This window comes from Dendrobates tinctorius, unplaced genomic scaffold (genome assembly GCF_039654945.1).
Source record: "Dendrobates tinctorius isolate UK_male_01 unplaced genomic scaffold, ASM3965494v1 ptg000083l, whole genome shotgun sequence".
NCBI lineage: Eukaryota > Metazoa > Chordata > Amphibia > Anura > Dendrobatidae > Dendrobates > Dendrobates tinctorius.
Window position 1 is genome coordinate 33,943,828 of NW_027361751.1, and position 17,155 is coordinate 33,960,982.

The window sequence follows — 17,155 nt, forward strand, 5'->3', positions numbered from 1 at the left end:
ATGCGCTCCACCAATGATGCAAAGACAAAGCTGCCTCATATAGCCGCTTTGGAGAGCTCACAGATTGGTCCAGTAGCGCAACTAGGCCACTGATCCCAACCTTTGTCAATCAAGCAGCAGAGCATGCACCACCCCCCAGTAAGCAGTAAGCTGTGGAGCGGGGACACTCCTGCCGAGAACATGGAATAATACTTTAAATCAGATTTATCAACTCTTCTGAATTGTTTTCCCTAAGTAAAAACTATTCTAGAGCTTTACTTACAATTGAACATTGTGATGTTCCTCTGTTATTTCATCTGAATATTCAAAAATGAAAAGTTACCATTCCCCTTGTTAAATGGCTGTGTTCCTACAATCTGCCACGATCACCCCGATTAGACAGTGTTTGATACACAAATGTGTAGGGACACGACTCCAGTTGGTAACAGTTGGTAAAATATGGCTGCCAATTTATTCATAAATTTACTGGAGGAATAATAAAAATACACAGTTGTCAGAAATGCTCAGGAATTATTATCAAGAATTCAAGCTTTACTATAGATGACAAGTCAGAGGAGATGACCGGTTCTATTTAAGGAGGACCTGACAGTGTCCATAAATTCTTTTGTTCCTGTATTTCTCCTTTCCTGAGATATGGCCTCTTCATTCCTGTAATTAAATCTAGTCTCGCCAAGTGGGCGTCCTCTTCAAATCTTCTCCTTGAGCTTTTTCTTGAAGACCACACCCAGCTGACTAAAAATTCTACATACAGGGAACAGGTGGCCATATCTCAGGAATGGAGAGACACAGGAACCAAAACTAAACAATGCCAGATTCAGTAGAACAGCGGCATTTACAACAGGTAAAAGTGACAGATTCTTTTTATGTCCCAATCACAGGATACTCTATGTCCTACCCCTGTTTTATCAAGCAATTCCCCCAAATTATATGAGCAGCATGCGCATATAGAAAAATGAAGCTGGGGACATACACCATGCTTCAATGCCCATGGTTGGGGAGATGTTCATCAGTGGGCAGGATTTGATCGGCAATTTCCATCGCGGCAGTGCAGCCCATCATTCACACGGTCTTGGGCGTGACTACTAGCCAGAGGACTGTGACTGAAATGATAAATGGCACCACCCATATGACTGAAAGCCGGGGTTAGATAAGCAATTGAGTAATAATTTCACTTGTATAATGGGACGTTAAGCTTGAGAACGGCATGTTAGTGATGCACATTGCATGACCAGTAAGACAGTGGGGGCAGGACAGTAGGATTAAATGACATGATAGGTTCCTTTAATATAGCCCTAGCGATAACAGACATGAGATAGGGCATATTGAACTGTCCGTCTGCCATCTTTCCACTATATTGTATTGAGATTTTATTACTAAAGGAATGAGATACGAAAGATTATTTTTTAGGTTGCGGTTAGTCTTGGGTTATCATCCTGGGTTGATGTATTATATTATTACTACTATTATTATACGACTGAAGATGAATTCCTAAGAAATAGCTTATTAATAAATCAGCATTGTGTTGCCATTGCAGAGACTCGTGAGGATCATACATTACCAGTCTTAAACTACAGAAGTTGTGTCTCAGGCATTTAATCAGTCTGCGTTCTCTGCCCCAATCCATCGACTTGATATTTGGATATTACCTTAGAGTTAATTTAATTCTATTTAATGTTATTCCCTGGTTTCAGACAATTCCCCGTGGCACTATCATTCATCACCAAGCAAATCTAATACTGAGATCTTGTATGGCAAATCATTCTTTACTAGGAGCTCTGCACGGCTCACGGCTAAGGGCCCACACGGCATTGGGAAACTTATTAATGATTTTTGTGAGTGATTGAGCTCAGATGGTGACATAGTGTATGAGATCAGTCCCATCACGCTACATTACTACATTATGATAATTGCAATAGTCGTCTGCCATTACCTGATGTTAGCCCTGATTACAAGCCATTAAGAAAACTATACCCAACATTATCTTACATTTCCCATAACAGAGCCGGAGAGTTTCTAGGATCCATCATATTAGAGGTAACGGTCCATATATGACAAGGATGACTTTAATTTCTATTAGAATTAAAGGACACATTTCAGTCCAATTTTCCACCAGAAACTATTGGTATGGCTGTAGAGGTTGTAGAATAATGGTAAACATGATACCTGTCATGTACAAATTGGATGTGCCAGTGCTGAGAAATCAAGATTTAAAGCCACATTCAAATAATCATCAGCACTGGGGGCGTGTCAAAGCACTTGAAGACCAAGACACGCCCCAGAGGTAATTAGCATATGGCTTCAAAGCATGATTTTGCATGTCTGGCATATCCAATTACCACAAGACAGATATAATTTTTTATATACTGTATATACCACTAGTTTCAGTAGAAAAAATTTTCTGACACATGCCCTTAAAAGCCATTGCTAAATATATGAGACTCCTATATAATAAGGTTTTCTCTTTTAAAGAAGCTTATGAAGACTTTGGATACGGCTCTTTGGGCAACTGGTTTATTTGTGCGTTTTTTTCTCATTTTGAAATGACCGTAGTTACCGGTGTAATAAGGACATCAGAAGAAGATGAACAGTAAAGTGGTTTTGCTTTTACCTCCCTCTGCTTTCCATTGACGACCAAATTAGATGACCGGAGAAGTTGAGGTGACTAGGTATTCTCCAGTGATTACACTGCTCCGAATTTACAGATGATGTCACCAATGCACTATGCCAATGACAGACTGATTAGAGTTACTATGGAGTCCACAGGAATACACCATGCCCTATTTATCCTCTGTTTGATAGAAATGGGTATTGATTTCACACAGGCAGTTCTTTCTAACAAGCCATAAATTGGACATGTCTCCGACATTGCTGAAAACTATGAGCATACACTTGTCATGTTAAAATTAAACGGTAACTCAAAAAAATGAATGAAAATCATGGTGGACAAGACAGTTGATATCAAAGCACAATTATCCAGGTCTACAGCTAGTGGCCTTACATATCTCGTCAGACGAGCATATGGTGTCTGAACCTGTTGAAGGCACTTGGAGAATGAGGACGTGGTACACTCAGGAGCCTTGAGAGCAACAGGACAGATGTAATGAATCAAAGAAAGAGGCAAGTTAGCATGGTGTGCACAGGAGGTAGAAAAAAATAAACAAGAAGCTTGAAACGCAATCTTTTGACATAGTTGTATGTGTCAGTGAGTCTTAAATAGGACTTGGAAGGTGAGGTCGTTGATCCACATCAGGCAATTTGCAAAGCCAACATGGACCACAACAGAGGGCAGTGGACCTTAGGGAAGAAAGTATGGACCAGAATACCCAGAGCAGGTGTGTAACAATACGTCACAAGGGTACTTTTTAATCTGGCCTGCTCTTTATAGAGGCCCGAGGTTGCATTCACAGAATAGCTGCTAGCTTGTACTACCAGAGAATCCAAACAATTTCCAAATCAGATCCCAAAAATGAAATCAGAATTAAAGGTGGTAGGGAAGGATTATCGGACTGAACATTTATTGGAAAGTTCAGGGGTTAAATCCAAAAAGGCATTTAAGGACTAAAGAAAAAAATTAAGGGACAAACCCAAAACAAATACTCCGGCATTGGCAGGAACAAAATAATGTCTGTGGTGGAGCACAGCAGCCCTGTACATCGCTTAGAGGCCACCACTGAGTACTACAAGTTATCTCCTTTCCACTTTATCTCAGGAGTGGGAGACAAAGTACAGTACTTGACAGGGGTCACTAAACCATGCACAAAACTACTGTGTTCCACCATATTCATTGATTAGTTCTGACCTCTCTCTTCTGGAATGGTTTGAGCTGATATCTGGGGTTGCTTGGTGACACCTATTGATCTCTTATCGATGACCTGTTCTGCAGATCAGTCAACTGTTGCTTGGTCTTGAACAAGTCCTTTAACTCTTATGGTGGTGTGACAGTCTGGAACCAATGAGCCCACCAGATGTCAAATTCTAGAGCCTTGCACTAGGTTCTAGTGATAGTTTGCAAGTATAGTCTATCTTGGGACAGCCGTGAGGTTTCCAGAAGACAGAGAGCTGTACTTGACTCCTATTAGACTTGGAAAATCTTAGCTTCACTAAAGCCTTCCATGAAATACCCTAAAAAGCAATGCTTCCTGAAGGTTTTTTGTGCATAATGGGATGCTCAATTTTATTGCATATTATGGGGAAAAGAATCAATATGGGGTTGGGCATAGCCTAAAATTGAGGCATTGGAATAAAAACTTTAGACAAAGAGTTTTGCATGCCATAGTCAACAATCCCACCATCCAATCATCCGCTATCATTGGCAAGTGTGTGGTAGACTCTAGCAACAAGTGATTTCCTCCAACTCTGTAACAGATTGGCTTCTGGTGGGCTTCTTATAGTAATGTGTCATTACCAAGTGAGAACCTGGCCAACTGGTGGATCTTTTTAGGAAGCTAATGGGTAATTGTAATTTTGGTCACAGGGTACCTGAAGCATTACCAGAGATTATTTCTATATAAAGAGCAAAGTAAACATGATCCTCAGCTCTCTCATATCTTATCTTGTTAAAAGGTTTTTGCCAAAATTATTACTTTATTGGAATTTATTAGTTATTGGGTTATTTTTTTGCTCTGGTTGTGCTCAAAAATGTCGTTCTTTAAGCTAAAAATACAAGATCAATAATAACAATTTTTATTTCTAAAGTGCCAACCTATTCCACAGCGATTTACGTTACAGATGGGACTTGCACAGGCAATAAAGACATCAAAGTAAACACATAATTCAAGCTATCCAAGAGGAGTGAGGGCCCTGCTCAAAAGCTTATAATCTATGAGGAAATAGGGGAGACACGAAAGGTAAAATAACGCTGCGTGAATTGTTCACCAGCTGGTATGTTTAAAGTACAGATATAAAGTGCTATGCATGGAGGGTGTATAAACAGATGCTACGAGGGACCAGATTATGAATAAAATTTAGTAAGGGCAAATGGGAATAGTTACATAAGTAAGATGAGACGATAGGCCAGTCTAAAGAAGTGCGCTTTGGGGCATGCTTAAAACCGTGGGAATTGGGAATTATTTGAATTATCCTGGGTAGTGCATTCTAGAGAAGTAGCGCAGCTCATGAGATGTCTTGTAGACTGGAGTGGCAGGTCTGGATTATTGAGGATGTTAGTCTTAGGTCATTAGCGGAACAGAGGGCACGGGTAGGGTGATAGAGATGAGGAAGGAGATGTACGGTGGTGCAGAACTGTGGAGAGCTTTGTGGGTGAGAGTGATACATTTTTGTTGGTCTGTGTAACATATGCAACCAGTGCAATTACTGGCACAGGGTAGAGACATATGTGTAGCGGTTGAAGAGGAAAATGATTCCGGCTGCTGCATTCAGGATGATTTGGAGAGGGGAGAGTTTAGTAAGAGGGAGACTGATTAGTAGAGTTGGAGTAGTCCAGGCGAGAATGAATAAGAGCAACAAGGGTTTTTGCAGAGTAAAAGGTAAGTAAAGGTCGAATTCTAGAGGTGTTATTGAGGTGGTGGTGACATGAGCGAGTGATCGGATGTGAGGAGTGAAGGAAAGATCGGAGTCAAATAAAACCCCAAGACAGTGGGCATGCTGCAGCAAAAAAAATCGGAATTTATTTTTATGTTTTTTAGTGTGTCAGTAAAAAAAAAAATAACTATCCATGATGCTTGGAGATAAACCTGTGTTCAGAGTACTAGAAGTCACAAAAACAAGAAACAAACACTAGAAGCACAGCTGTGTGACTGCATGAGATGCTAGCAAAAGCGGGATTTATAGTGGCCAGTTTTCATGAACAAGCTTTCATAGGAACGCTCATTTTTCTCGATAATCAGTCAGTGAAACTCTGTGTTTGGTGAAATGATTTTTAAGCAGGCTTAAAAATCTATTTTCTCAGCAGCTCATAGCTCTTTGTGCTGCCGAGAACAATAGCAGCTTGTGTGCACACAAAAATCTATTGCTGATCGTTCTGTGCGCATAGTGGTCTGTCTGTCTAAATGGGCTATTAAATTGCCTCCAATCAGCACAAAAAATCAACTGTTTGACTGTCATTTAGTGCCTGAACTTAGGTAGTGTAGTATGTAAATTATTTGCAAACAATGTATGATAAATGCTTTTAAAGTAGCATTCTCTCTCCAAAGTAGTGTGATCCATTTACACTGCAAGATTATTGTGAACAAGTGTTCCTATGAATGCTGTTTTTACGATAAAGTATAAGCAGGTTACCAAACACCTGACAAACTGCTTGATCGTCAGGTGAAATAATATTTTTGTGCTACACAACAGAGGCTTATTCTTAGCAGTGTATAGCCCCACATAAATAGGATGCACGCTGCCATGAACAATAGCGGTCTATTCGCACAGTCGAACGGGCATCTAAAGTGTGATCTGTCTTCAGAGGTTATTAAATGACCAGCAGTCGTTTAATGCTGAAAAATAGGGTGGTTTGAATGCGTCCTTACATCTATAATAAATCTTGTTGTATGGGTCCTGAGTCTGGGAAATTAGTGGGGTCACTTTGAGCTCTTCATGCCCCACTCTATAACACCACCCAATATAATGGGCCAACCCTTTTTTCCCATTTGAACCAGGACCGGTGCAAGATAATTGAGCTACTGAACAATAAGTTGGATCTGGTTAGTGGTCTAGACAGCCAGACATTGATCTAAGCCAAGCCACATCAAAGTAGAAGTCAGTGAAGTTCATTTTGGTGAAAGTCGAACTAATAGTTGCTTGCTCTGTTCATTGCGATCTTGTGTCCTAAGGCTTTATGCTTGGAGAAAGGCCAATTATGGCCGAAACGTTGCCTGCTTTTAAGATTTTAACTAATCTGGACTAAAGATCAACTTTTTATCAAGAACCTGCTGCCTTGGTGCCTCGGCTTCCCTGAATTTCTACATTTTTTTTTTTTGTTAGAAGCGCTCCAAACTGTTTCACAACTACTTTCATAACAAGCTTTCAGGCAATAGATAAAAAATAAACCAAAGAAACCAAACCACAAAAATGCCCATTGGTAAAGTGTATATATAGAAAACTAGCCAAAATAGACACAAAGGAAAGGGGGCCAACACAAGTTTACAGAGATCTATTTATAAAATGGTATGATAATATAACATAAAGAATGAAAAATAGTATAAAGACGACTAGAAAGAAAGACATGGGCAGAATGGCAATAGTCCTCAGGAAAAGCATCCCCTAATTTAGAGACAGTGTCTCTCAATCCCAATATAGTATCAAGGTACAAATAGTCTGATAAAGTTGTTTGTGCCTTTATCTTGCTGATAATGCTTTGTGCAATCGGTTACAACTGCGGTATGTTGATTGTTTCTTTTCTCTTTTGTTTTTTAGGTAAGTGACTGGCATGGCAGTGTTCTTCTTTATAGCTGTGTAAGGTAGGATGATTACATGTATAACTTCTGCTGTTGGCCTTGACCTGTAATGGATAAAGAAAGGGGAGATTGGGAAGGTAAAGTCCTATATTTGTCATGCGGAATGCAATCTAATGTTTTCAACATCTTTCGTACTAACCAATTAGCAGCGGGATTACCAATTCTCAACCATGTCCTCTGCTCCCATGTAAACACTTTAATGTCCAAAAAAAAGGACAAAAGTTTTCTAGTATTGATACCTATTTTGGCTAACCAGAAAAATGATATTTCCAAGATGTCCGAGCACAAAAGCTCCTTCATCAGAGTAAAGATCACAATGTTACAGAGAGACATTTGTGCACAGGGTGGATGGGGCGATGCCTCCTAAAGATAAGCCAAAGGTATAAGATGAAGGTTTTTATTACAAAAGGAGAGGTGATGGCTTAGAGATCTGGAGTCAGTCTTGTGGAGGTGTGAGCTGTGTCCAGGTAGTGAGCCATAAATCTCGATGTTTGAGTCCTTTTGTCAAAGACTTGAACATCCTTGTCAGCTTAAATTCCCAGATTTTTCTCTCCTTTTCCAACTTAAAATGATATTTTAGTATTAAAGGGAATCTGCCAGGTCCTATAACACTATTAACCTGCATATGAAGAGTTATTCTGAAGGTTAATAGTGATATGAAGTTGAACGGATACAGTACTGAAAATGCGGCAACCTGGAGGAAAAAAACATTATTACTCACAGGTGCCGTCGGCTTTTAGTCATGAAGGCGTGACCGGAGTAATTACAGAATGTCTGCATGACTGAAAGCTGGCGGCTCCCAGTAGTAGCAACATTTTTTTTTCTCCCGGGTGCCGCAGTTTCAGTACACCGGCCAGGCATCTTCATAACGCTGTTAACCTGCAGATTGACCCTATATCTGCAGGTTAATGGTGTTATTGGACCTGACCAGTTCCCTTTAAGACTTTTAAATCTGTCATACTGTGTCTCAGTCCACAAAAATGTTTTCCCACAGCCGTGTCCATTCCTTATATTGTACAAAAACACCGTGAGCACAACTATGGAGTGGTGCTAAGGTTAGGTTCACAAACCAAATGTGTACATTAATTATAAACCTAGCACTCAACTTAGATGCTTGGAAAGAGAATTTATTGTAGCACACGAAAAAACGCTTTGGTCTATTATGACCTTCTTCAGTTATGTGTTGAACTGAGTTTGCAAAGTACGAGACTGTCTCTGATGGGAGACCTAATGTGCTTTATAATATAACGGAGATCCGTGTTAGAAGGAAAACATATGGATCGGGAACTCGTCCCACCGGACGCGGTATCCACCGCAAGTCCGGTGGCACGAGTGCCTGATCCATATGCATGATTAAGCTCTATATGTTTACCTTCTAACAGGGATCTCCATTATATTATAAAGCACATCAGGTTTCCCATCAGAGACATTCTCGTACTTTGCATACTCAGTTCAACACGTAACTGAAGAAGGTCATAATAGACCGAAACATTTTCTCGTGTACTACAATAAATACTCTTTCCACACATCTAAGTTGAGTGCTAGTTTTATACTTAACATTCCTTATAGTGTGTCTTTGTAGATTCGTCAATGTTTGTAGTTTTGTTTTCTTTTAGTTTCCCCAATATAGGTTCCTCCAGGGCAACTTCTACACTGTATCATGGCCAACACATTGGAGGATGTCCATGAGAAGACATCTTGGATTCTATAATCCTGATTTTTGTGGGGTATGTGGACTGTACTTGCTGATAATATGAGAGTACAGGTCCTGCATTTTTTCCTTTTACAGGAAAAGGTGCCTGTCTATGATGGTGATGAGAGGACACTTCTGACAAGGAGATTCCTTAAGATTGGTGGCTATTTGTAGGAGAAAAGTGGTAGTTCCGAGAATATTTATTTCAGTCCCTGTGGAATATTGTGTGAAGATCAACACCAATCCAATTTTCCTTAGGATGCTCATGTGGGGATTGTATGTGACCACAACAGGCAGCACCCTGCTGTTATCTTCCATCTTTTTGTAATCCAGGAGGCTGCTTCTTGGGATCTTTGTGGCTCAGTAGATTCTCTTTTTCATTACCAGTGAATGGTGTCCTTGTAGGAATGTTTTCCTCAGTGATCGCAGGTGTAGGTTCCTATGTTCATTGAACAGATCTGAATGAATCTTAGATCTTGACTGTAGATGATGGATTTTTTTGTGTGTCATGGATAGAAGTTGTTCCATCTAAGATATGACGGACATCCTGTGGGTTTATGACAGATTTATGTTGGTATGGTATTGTCTGATTTATATGATTGTGACCAGAAAATGTATTTGAGATTTGGGAAGTTGAGGATGAACTTCATGGTTGGGTGAATCTTGAATTATTATAATTATTGAAGAAAGTAAGCAGATCATCTTATGGTATGCTACTATGTAATAATAATAATAGAAAACCAAGAACATAACACAAATAACCTAAAATAAAAAGAATAAACTTCAAAAAATGCATGAAGGTAATAATAAGGGTATTTAGTAAACATTGTTTTGATCAAAAGAATGTACAAACCATTCCACCACGTCAAGTCAACCCTTGTGGGACAGTCCTAACTCTTGTATTAAAACCTTTCCACTTGTCAAGTGACGCAAATGTGAGCAAGGACCGAGGGACTGAACCACCAGTAAAAGCATATATAATAATACTTATAAACTGGATAACTTAATGATATGATGCTACCCTTATGGGTGTATAGTGAATCAAGGGTATTGTGTCAAATACTGCTCATATAGGGGGTGGGGCTGAATAGATTAGCTGGACTGCTGTGCACATGAGACCTAGTGAGACAGTGATAATCTTCTGCTCATAATACACTCATTGTATAAGTGACACATCCCTGTAGTAAGGCTCTTTTCCCCTAGATTATGCTGCTCTGATTACGTAAGAAAAACTTGCTGACAGATTCACTTTAATAAACCAATGACACCCACAGTCTCTTAAAAAATAGGACAATTTTATGTAAGCAATGTCCCAAATAGATATCATAGGAATAACAGATCTGTCAAGAGCAGCTTGTTGATGGTTTTCACAACGAAGCAACAACCTTGAGGCCAGTCATGCGGCTATTTGTGGGGCCCATTTCAGGTCGGTCTCGTTCTTCTTTTCATTTTTGTTTAGTGCAAGCACTGGGATGTGGTCTCTACAAGTTCTTTTACGGAAATGGAAATACCTAACTTGTTTTCATAGTACAACCCCTTTATCACCCAGCTGCTGATCGGTGAGGGTCCAATTTTTGAGACATGCGCCAATCAGTGGAAGGAAATTTTTTACCTCTGCTACGAAATGGATGTGCATGCATGTGCACTGCCACTCCATCCTAACAGAGAAGAAAGTGCCCTGTTCTGTCGATCCGTCCAGATCTCAGTAGTTGGACCACCTGTGTCTCATTTGTGTGCATTTTATTCTACTAGGCAGTCAACCCCTCCATTATCTGATAGTTTGGGTGAGTGTTCTTATCAGTAGTTTGCACCTGTGCTGCCCCTGCCGTTATTAGTGGGGGCCTGCTGCGTCCTGCTAGTGCATTTGTCATCTGACAGGTTTTGGGAAGGCTGTATCCTTATGGTATGTGTGTAGCTCTTAAAGAACCATAATGTCTTTGCTATGAAGTCCTTTATCTTGTATGTTCACCACTTTTATACAGCCAATATTTTCAATGTAGGAGCTTAAAGGGTAGCCATACTTTCCAGAATAAGCTGTGTGTGTACATGAGTAATAACTCCTTTTCTGTCCATGATATGACTTGCATTTTCACCAGTTTTCCCGTTTGCATGATCTATCTCTTAATTTTCAAGCCTCTCTGAGCTGGTGGGACGAGACTAGATTCGGTGATCTCATACATACACGGAGAGGACTTCCTGCTCTTCATTCATTTTTCAGTACACATAGACAAGTAAAAGCAACATGGAGAAATGGAGGAAATTATATTGTTAAAACTATCTGTATGTTAATCAGCTCTGTGATCGAGGTAAAAGACTTGTTTGCAAGCTCTGCACAATCTTTTTATGTCCCCAGTTTGCCTGTTTCCTTCCCCTGCTCCTCAGCCCTCCTTTTTCTCCCCTGTCCTTACAGACCTGACAATAAGCCTCCAGTACCTGTCTAAGCAAAACTGTTTTGAACCGGTTTTTTTTTCAGAGTAGTTGACCAGTTCAGGAACCAGGTGGTAGGGAAGAAGTGGGCTCATGGATGGGGATGGAAGTTGATTTCTCTGATTTATTACCAAGTTTTTTATATTCTCCTGTACTATAGATTTGGCAAAGTTTATTGAAAGCACAGTTCCATTTCAAACTAAACCTGTCGACCGTTTCATGTTTCCTTCACCATGAGCATACAGAAATCCACGCAAGCTCACTCATTGCAGAGTGACAAGTTTTTTTCATTGGGGTGGCTCTCCCCACACGCTTCTCCCTTCCGGGTCGGCTTAAATAGGTTGTCCACTATTTTTGCATTGATCCTTAGGACGTAATCCTTTTTGATTTGAATCGGAGGCGTTTGTGCAGTACCAAGCCCCGACCACTACAAGTAGACGAGCAGCTTGGCAAGTGAGCAATTCCAGCCGGCGGCTGCCGCCAGCACTAATATCGGCTGGTGGTGTTGGACCCTGGCCAATCAGACATTGATTACCTATCCTAAGGGTAGGTCATCAATGTAAAAGTAATGGCCAACCTCTTTAATTCACAGATTTCTCCCTGTAGACAAATTGTTTAGGCTGGGGGGGAAGAAGCCAGAGAGAACTATACCAGTGGCTCCTTTCCTTGTGCCCGACCACTGCTTTTCTGGGTACAACATAGCTTTTGTAATGAGGGAAACTTTCTGGATTTTATTCTACCTCTGGTACAGGCAGCAAGAAACTGCCGATTAAAAGATTACACAAGGAGTAGTAATTTTTTAGCTTGTCCCATTTGATATGGCCACTTCTAATTTGCATTGCTAAAAGAATTTGCAAGTTAATTTGAATGAAATGAGACCGATTAACACAGTATACAGGCGAGTCACAGCATGGTCCAGGTTCCTCTGCTGAGTCCTCAGCCCCTAATTAAGTCCATTAGTGCTTTTCAAAGAACAGAGTGACAGCAGCACAGACCTATCTGTTCCTCATTTGTCTGCTTGTGTCATCTGACCACTATCACGATCTGAGAACGGATGGCGACTCCAGGATTGGCTGATATATGAAGCTGTTGAGATTGAGTCAGAAGACTCATAGTTTGCCCTTAAGTTGTGGTCCTTACTTAGTTCATGATTGGCGAACGTATGAATTTTGGCCCAATATATCCCCAGAAGGGCATCCCCCTAGTGGTATGTTTAGATGAACCTAGCTTTAGTGTTTGTGGGCTGTCTGTACAAGGTATGGAGAGCACACGGACCAATTGTAAGTTCACTTGGGCCTAGAATCTAAGACCTGGGCTAGTGTGGCCCATTCATGGACCCGACTAGTTCAAGTGCATATCTCTTGCATCTGTCTGCTAGCCGGATGGGCACAAGTCGCTGCACAGAGAGCCAGTCACTGTCGCAATTTGAGGACATATCTGGCCCATGTTCTACAATGGCTGTACTCAACAGAGATGGACAAATCTGTCGACAAAAGAAGTAACCTTCGTGTCCAGCATTACTGCTACTGTTTGATGACTCCACTCTCCGCTACGCAGAGTGTCTGCTGTTAAATAGTATATATTGCACTTACTAATGTAAAATGTATAAATGTCCTCATACCTAGCACATACGGCTTCCAGCTTAGACCCAGCAACAGGGTAGTGGGGGCTTGGGTTGTTGCCAGGCAGACATGTCCGCCTGCTTATTTGTCAGCCTTGCTTTGAGCAATACGTTATTTTCAGAGCGTTTTGTAAAGCAGAAACTGGTCTGACATCTAGTGGCCAACTAGGCTGCTAAAAATCTGCTTCTTCCTAGAACATATAATCTATCCTGGTCTTAAAGGGATTGTCCATTCCCAAGAAGACAACTTCTTAATAGCACCATCCTGCAGAACAAAATTAAATATCTGCATACTTTCCCCCCCAGGAGCGGCGCCATTCCTTCGATTTCATCATTGTCTCTCTCGGCAATCACCTGACATTATTGTGTCACATGGTGGCTGCAGCCAATCAGTGGTAGCCTTTTCTGCTGCAGCCTTATATCAGTGGGGTTAGCGGAAGGAGCAGCTGCCGGATACCTTGTGTAGCAGCTTATCTTTCCTGGAAACCAAAAATTAGATAGTCCTATTTCCTCATGCATGATCCTTGCCCCTAATAAATCCCTCACCCTTGCAACATGATTTTTTTGGATGGGAGTCAAAAGGGCCTCCAGTCCATACACATAAGATGGCCTGAAATCCACAATGTACAACCAGTTTTAATTTAATGTGTATGGGTCTGATAACATTTTTTTTCTTTTGTTAATTGATAAAATAAACTATTTACAATTCTATTTTAGAAAACCTTCTTACTTTGCAGCATTTTTCCCTCACGTGCCTAAAACTTTTTCAGGATACTGTATGTTTCCACAGATCTGCAAGTTAAAGGTGCACATTGTGTTTTTGTATGATTGTAATGAATGGTGTCTTTTCATGTGTGGGTTTCTATAAAGGAAACTATTTTTGAATTACTGATATCTATTATTGTGGATTTGTCTCCACCTAGTGGTGAGATAGCTGAAACGCTACAATGGCCTTATGTTATTACAGAGATAACATTTTCTATCTAATTGCCTGTACACTGCTCCAGGAGCTTTCTTGCATTTCACAAATGTTTTGAGCAATCACTGAGGGTCTTGAGATCTCTACTGATCTGCAGGGCGGGATATTACACGTTACAAAGTCAAAGTGTGTATAGCTACTCTTGAATATAAGAGACAAGACAGTGTCGGTAGAAGGCGCTCTGGAGGGCATCAGTGGCAATCACTCTGGGGCTCTTGTCGCTTCTAAAGGGGGTGCATGCTGTAGGTATTGTGTGGTGGGCTTTTCTTTAAAGCAGTCTTGAAGGTATTGATGGTAGGCAGCCGGGAAGTCATTTGTGGGAGACTCTCGTAGAGATATGGATTGTGGACATTTGGAGGGGCTTTGTGTAAGAACTCCAGGAAAAATCGATTGTAGGCCCTCTGGGGGACATTTAAGGCCCCGTCACACACAGCGAGACAGCTAGCGAGATCGCTGATTTTGTGATGCAACAGCGATCTCGCCAGCGATCTCGCTGTGTGTGACATGCATCAGCGACCGCCCCCCCCTGCCGCGTATCGCTGATCGTGCAGGATCGTCCTGTGCCATTTTTCGATCACTGGTCTCCCGCTGGCCAGCATCGCTGCGTGAGGCAGCGGGAGACCAACGATCAGCAAGCTCCCAGCACTGTAAGCAGACGCTGGGAGCTGGTATCCAAGGTAAATATCGGGTAACTAAGTGCGTGCGTCGCTTAGTTACCCGCTGTGTACCTTGGATACCTGCGTGCTCGCGCTGGGAGCTGGTATCAAAGGTACACAGCGGGTAACTAAGTGACGCGCGCGCTTAGTTACCCGCATCCTCGCTGGTCGTGATCTCTGGTGAGATCTGCCTGTTTGGCAGCTCACCAGCGATCCTGACAAGGTCGTATCGTTGTCGGGATCGCTGGTGCATCGTTTAGTGTGACGGCACCCTTAGAGAAAGCATTCTAAGAGATATCGATGCTAGGCCCTCTGGGGGACTTCTGTGTACTAAGCAGTCTGGGAGAGATTGGGCGTAGCCCTCATCCCACGTGACCTAATAATAATAATAAACAGTCTATATAATTTATGCAATGTGATTTTCTGGATTTTATTTTTGATATTCTGTTTCTTAATATTAAAATTAACCTACCCCTAATAATAATAAACTTTATTTCTATAGCGCCGCAGAACTTTACATTTCAGAGGGGTTTTGTACAGACAATAGACATTACAGCATAACAATAATCACACAGATTATAACAAATACCAAGAGGAGTGAGGGCCATGCTCGCAAGCTTACAGTCTATGAGGAAAGAGGTAGACACGAAAGGTGGGTGGTAACAGTTGCCCTGATTGTATGGACCAGCCATAATGTTAAGTGTGTAACAGTACAGACACAGAGGGCTAATGGATGCATAAAATTATAACCTGTTCATGTCTTTGTCAGTGTGCAAACTTACAAAATCAGCGTGGGATCAAATAATGATTTACCCCACTGTATATTTGTATTCTATGTGTTTATATCTATTCTATTCTAACATGTCACGCTGTGATTTTGCTGTACACAGCACATGAATTGCCAGCTTCTATTTTATCTTTCTATTATATATACAGTGTGTGTGTGTGTGTGTGTGTGTGTGTATATATATATATATATATTGTAAGGTAGCGCTGTTATTCAAGTAGGGGACACTCGCTTAGCCGCCAGAAAACCAGATCCAGCACGGGTCTTCCATAAACAATCATAGTCCATGCGGTTTATTATGCAGCATAAACCCACAGCAGCAACATAAAGTTCACTTAATCAGCATAGCGTCCATGACAGAGTTCAGCTCTGTAATCCCTGTGGTCACACAGGTTATGCATACACAGGCTTTTCAGCCTCAGTTATCTCACCCACTCAGGGTTTCCTCATGGCTGCTTCACCTCATCATGCTGCAGACATCCATTCCCTCCAGGGAATCATCAGGCACGTGCAGCCATTCAACACAGCGTTCCTTGCTGTCAGGAAGACAGCCCCCATCTCTCCCAGACGGGGCCTTCCAAAACAGACCAACCAAGTCCCTGCATTCACCTCATGTGACCTACCCTGGCCACCTTATATGGTCCGTAGCCACGTCCACTGGGTCACATGGCTATGACCTCATCACAGCTCCTTAAACCATTCACACACTTTTATCCCAACATTCTCAAACACACCCCCTGGGTGGGTTTGTAGGTAACTGGGCCCGTGCGTCTCCCCAGTTACTTCTCCCTGACACATTGAAACAACACCTCAGCAATATCATTGCTGATCAACACACACACGTCTCCATCTCAAGGCCACCCACCTTGAAATACATAACGGTCCTTCAGGATTCTGCCACTCATCCTCTTTCTTGGGACATCCACACAACGCCCCCTAGCGGACACAGTGGTCACTACACCACTATATATATGACAATAAGGCCATGCAGCGTCGGACTGGAGAACCTTGGGCCCACCAGAGTAAATCTTTCTTGGGGCCCACTATGTAGCTACATAGAAATAAATACACTGCGTGCAGAATTATAAGGCAAGTTCTATTTGAGAGGATTCTTTTTATTATTGAACAACAACTATGTTCTCAATCAACCCAAAAGACTCATAAATATCAAAGCTTAATATTTTTGGAAGTTGGAGTGGGTTTTTTTTAGATTTGGCTATCTTAGGAGGATATCTGTTTGTGCAGATTTATTAGGCAACTTAATAAAAAACAAATATATACCCATCTCACTTGTTTATTTTCACCAGGTAAACCAATATAACAACACAAAATGTAGAAATAAAAATTTCTGACATTCAAAAACAAAAAATAAAAAAATCAGTGACCAATATAGCCACCTTTCTTTATGATGACACTCAAAAGCTTTCCATCCATAGATTCTGTCAGTTGCTTGATCTTTTTACGATCAACATTGCGTTCCGCAGCCACCACAGCCTCCCTGACAATGTTCCGAGAGGTGTACTGTTTTCCCTCCCTGTAGATCTCACATTTTATGAGGGACCACCGGTTCTCTATGGGGTTCAGATCAGATG

The 17,155-nt window shown here is 41.4% G+C and overlaps 1 protein-coding gene across 9 annotated transcripts in view; it reads left to right on the forward strand.

Moving 5' to 3' along the window:
* The window catches only part of LOC141097192 (3',5'-cyclic-AMP phosphodiesterase 4D), a 1,243,227-nt gene that overhangs the window by 737,755 nt on the left and 488,317 nt on the right, over positions 1-17,155 (forward strand). The window contains exon 1 of one of the 9 annotated variants that reach the window (XM_073584294.1): positions 7,379-7,403. The exons of the other annotated variants lie outside the window; for them this stretch is intronic. The gene's annotated coding sequence lies outside the window, so the exon portion shown is untranslated. Of the gene's footprint in view, positions 1-7,378; positions 7,404-17,155 lie in introns of those variants that run through there. 9 annotated transcript variants of the gene reach the window in all.